This window comes from Talpa europaea (genome assembly GCF_964194135.1).
Source record: "Talpa europaea genome assembly, chromosome: 7".
Classification (NCBI taxonomy): Eukaryota; Metazoa; Chordata; class Mammalia; order Eulipotyphla; family Talpidae; genus Talpa; species Talpa europaea.
Window position 1 is genome coordinate 23,105,880 of NC_140074.1, and position 5,143 is coordinate 23,111,022.

Below are 5,143 nucleotides of genomic sequence, written 5' to 3' on the forward strand. Positions count from 1 at the left end.
ATAGAAATTTTAAGTACTAAATTTAGCTAAATATTTAAAAGGATCATAAAGGCAAGTTATTTGACACATTTGTCTTGCTTGTAAATAGATTTGTAAAAAAAATCTTCTAATTGGAGACTCAAAGACAGTAAGCTCACTGATTTTGGAATAATAATACATTTATTGGGCCTCCCCGGTGGCGCAGCGGTTGAGCGCTGGGTTGCGAAGCCTCTGTGGCGATGGTTCGATCCCTGGCTGCTCCCCGGCCACCAGAGGAGGGTCCCACATGGCGCGCAGACCTCTCCTGCTGCCCGCTGCTCCCCTCAGCAGTGTACTTTGGTCCTTCTGCCTGCTCTGCTCCCTGCTCTGGCTCTGGTGAATTCTCTCACCCTCCCACGCTTCTGACTGTACCCAGTGCATGTACAAACAAACAAACAAATAAATAAATAAAAATACATGCCTCTATAAAAGAAAGAAAAAATAATAATAATAATAATACATTTATTATGGCAAAACATGAAACTGAGAATATTTTCTATTTGTAAGAATATTCTCTGACTTTCTAGGGAACGCTTAACAAGTTAAACATTCACTTTTATCTGAGTACAAGTGAAAAAGGCTTTTCCTATCAAAAATATTAAGGTTGGGCCTCCCTGGTGGTCTATGAAGCAATCTGCAACCACTGCAGCACGAGTTCGATCCAGGGTCAAGGAGGTGACCCACATGGCGCAGCAGACCTCTCCTGACTCGCCCGCTGCTCCCCTTAGCAGTGTATTTCAGTCCGTCTGCCTGTTTTGCTCCCTACTCTGTCTCTGGTGAATGCTCTCACCCCTCCACACTCTGGTCTGTACCCCAGTTCTTGTATGCATAAATAAATCTTAAAAACAATTAAGGTCTACAGAAAAGACATTTGAAAGAGACAATAGTTTTAATTTGTTAATCAATAAGCAAATTGAAAGCATGTAGACTTCTTAATGTAAAATCAAACAGGAAAAATGTAATTTTCAGAATACTATAGATATATTCTTAGAGATATAAATGCAATACAACTGATTAAATTATGTATAAGTTACAAGAATTATTGTCTTTGTGATTATAATATTCAGAGAATCAATATAAACTTTAATATGCAGCAATATTTTTGTTTCTTAGAATTTTTTGGGAAATAATTTTTAAATAACTACTTTATATATAATAAAACCCATGTATTGATTAATGTTTTTCAGAAAAGTCTATCATTTTCATTTTCTACTGCCGACTTTACCCACATAGGTTCAACCATTGGAATATTAAATTTTAAGATCATAATAAGAATTTATATAAAAAGATTAGCATAGTATCTGTCTCAGTGAACAGTAGCTAACTCTTATTAACTGGACCATGTTGATTTGGCTGTCACCACAGCTGATTTGAATAAGTAATAAATAAATGAATGACACATTTTCATTTCATTCTCCTTCACAAACACAGGATGAATTTGTATTTCAGTACAAAGAATTATAAACATCCACAAAATTATCTGTGGCAGAAACAGACTTCTAAAGGATGACAATAATGTTTAATGGAAAATGGTACAAATAAAAATTCATATTTGGGGACAATAATAAAAGTTCTCTAGGGAATGATTTGATGAGCTTTCACAGCATTTTCATATTTCTAAAACAGCTCTAAGTCATAACATCCCTCCTACCCATGCAGAAAGAGGCAAAAATATTTGTGCTTATGTCCGAGATGAAATATAATTTAAACAAAGGTCCTCTTACTACGGTCACATGACACTCAGAAAAAAACAATTTAGAAAGTAAAAAAGAAATATCTCTCTACATTAACCTGTGATATGGATAAGAATGATCTTTTATGCCACCTCAAAATGAACAGCAATTCCTCTGAATGCCCCCAAAATCTGAGACTTCAGCATGTAATTAGGTCAACTTCAATCATAACATGTTAAGCTCCAAGGAGCAAACAACTGTACTCTCCTCTTAGTGAACATTGTGCTCTTAAACTCTCTTAAATGCAGTACATTGTGGTAAGTAACCATGGTTGACAATCAAATCATATATACTGGTGGTAAAAATACTAAAATACTTCCCTACCAGTTGGTAAAAAGAAATCCTATATTTATTGAAACGACAAGCTACCTAATTATGTCACCTAGTGGCAGTCATGGAAACAGGTAATAGACCTTGGAAAGTTGCCAGCACAGATGTGAGTCGCTTTCAGGGGCTGCTGAAATGATCTAAGTGGTATACACAAGGGCATGTATGCTTCACAATGTGTGTGAGGGGATACAACAGGCAGGTCAGCAGAGGTACTTGGGTGGAGGCCAAAGGACAGACTCTTCCCAGACAGTAGGGAAGGATTGGTTTCTTGGTGAGCGTCAGCCAATCATCGTAACAGAGCAACAGTGCCAGAGACCTAATTAACTACCCATTTAGTGGAGAACTTTGATGAGTTTAACAAAGGTGGATATGTCATATCAATATTCAGACTGAACATCGTTTTTCAAACAGAGGATCACACCAACAGTTTCTATCAGCAAGTATATTTCTATTTCCAAGTATCAGCAAATAATTTGGAAATGATTACAATAATTTGACGAATAACTTAATAGTGAATTTTATGATGTATATTTACATTTTATAGAGAGAGCACAAGGCAGTGCATTACATGTATAATCCAGCAGCATTAAGGACATTCACAATATTGTACAGCCCTCATCATTATTCATTTCCAGAAACTGATTCTCACCCCAAACAGAAAGTCAGTGCCCATTAAACAGTAATGTTCCACCCTCCAGCTCTTTGTAATATCTGTTCTGCTTTCTGTCTCTATGAATTTACTTGTCATACACCTCACTTAGGTGAATAGACTTACATAATATTTTTAAGGCAATATATTTTTAAATGATCAAACATTATCATATTGTTATACAAGTTATTAAGTATTTAATATTACCCCTGACTTCTAATATTACACTCTGATCTTCTAAAAATGAGACCTGACATATCTTTGATAATAACAGGACATTCTGTCTATTGATGAAATAAATTTTGTAGGCTAAGAAATTTTTTCAACTAAGAAAATGTATGTATTTTATACTAAAAACTTTATTAAAAGTAGTCTCCTCAACTAGGGAATAAATTACAAGGATTTAAAACTAGCTTAATGCTTGAAACCCTTTCAAGTAACACTAGTTAAATACAACTCTGGCTGCTTTGTTTGGAAACCAAACCATGAATTTCTACAACTACAAATTGAAAACAACAGGACCTTGGGAGTTTCCATTTTGCCCAATGAGATAAAGAGAAGAATGGGCAGATTTCCAAGAGATAACAGCAGTGAAATCACCTACTTGAAATGTCTACACCATGAGAAATATGCTTGGCTTCTCCCTTTTAAGATACAGACAAAAACATAATTGGTCAAAGAACTGCAACTTTAAGCTGTCATAAAGAAATGAAATTATTATCTCTTAAAAAGGTCTGAAGTTGAGGCCAAAAATAACAACTGTTAAAAAATCCAAAACATGAATCAACATCAAAGCCTGTACTCACAGAAGAGATGTTAATGGAACAATTTGTGCAGATAATTTGAAAATGGCCCAAAAAGTAATGCAGGCAATACTGGCCTAAGAACTCTGTGCATGTGTATATGTATGTGTGTGTGTGTGTGTGTGTGTGTGTGTGTCCATTGTTCCAATTGTTCTGGCCATGGAAGCCTAAAGGCATGACAGGCTGCTGTTTCTACTGTACCCTCCCTATTTTGTACCCCATTTGGCATTTCCAACTGCCTAGCAGGCAGCTTTAGTTAAAGCTTAAAGATTTAGCCTTCCAAACACTTTGAACTCAACAAATACACAACTAAACTCATTCTCTACCCACCCTAATTGTCTTTTCTTCCTGTATTTCTACTTCTGTAAACTGCATTGCCATCCACACGTAGCTCACAGTCAGCAGCAGCTTCTCCCTCTCTATTCAGCCTTTGAAATCAATCAGCTATCAAATTTTGTTGTAAGAAGTGTGCCCCTCTTCCCAGCCTACCACCACAGACCAAGTACTCGTTATCTCTAAACCAGACCTTTGGAAAAAATTTCCCCCAACTCATCTCCCTCATTGGATTCTTTTCTCAAATCCATCTTCCACAGTGGAGTAAGGGTTACAATCTTAAAAACAAATTAGATCATTTTGTTATGCTAAAACACACACACACTCTCTCTCTCTCTCTCCAATAAACAATGATTCTAGATTGATATCCAAATTCTTTATCAAAGTTTGAAGAGTTTTCACAAGTCTAGTTTAACCTACTACCCTGCCCTATGTCATGTGACTGGCTCTAGCACATGTTACCCTTTTTTTTTTAAGATTTTTTTATTTATTTATACCAACACTGGGTACAGTCAGAAGTATGGGAGGGTGAGAGAATTCACCAGAGCCAGAGCAGGAAACAGAACAGACTGACGAAATACACTGCTGAGGGGAGCAGCGGATGCGGCAGGAGAGGTCTGCGCGCCATGTGGGATCCTCGCCAGTGGCCGGGGATCGAACCGGCGCTGCAGAGGCTGCGGACAGCTTCGAAGCCCAGTAGCACATGTAACCTTTTACCCACACTTACTGTTTTCTTCTTCCCACCTCCCCTACAATACATCTTTCTTCTTCATGCCACTATGCCTCTGCAATGGTTTCCTCTTCCAATACCCTACTCCTCTTACTTTCTCCAGTCAGCTAAGACTCAAATTCAGTGTCACTTCCTTGGTGACACTCATTCCATTTCTTTCTTTTCTTCTTTTCTTTTTGGTTCATTTTTATTTGCCTACTGAAATTTTCCCATCAGCCCCCTCACACACTGTTATTTATGACGTGTTAAAGGCATTCTCTTGATGCTACTTGTCCTATCACTGAGTGCTTCATTTCCCCACTCACAAAACTCTAAAATTACTTGAAAATGTTGCTTATTTGCTCTAGTTGGTCTTCTCTTGCTGTCTCTTGAAGGCACTGTAGTCAAGTTTTCACACCATCATTCCTCTGACACTCTTTATCAAGGTTGTCAATAACCTTCATGATACTGAATCCAATGAAAATTCTCAGTCCTCATTTTACTTTATTCATACATTAACACTTAACACAAATTATCACTCCCTCTTCCTGTAAAATCTTTCATTGCT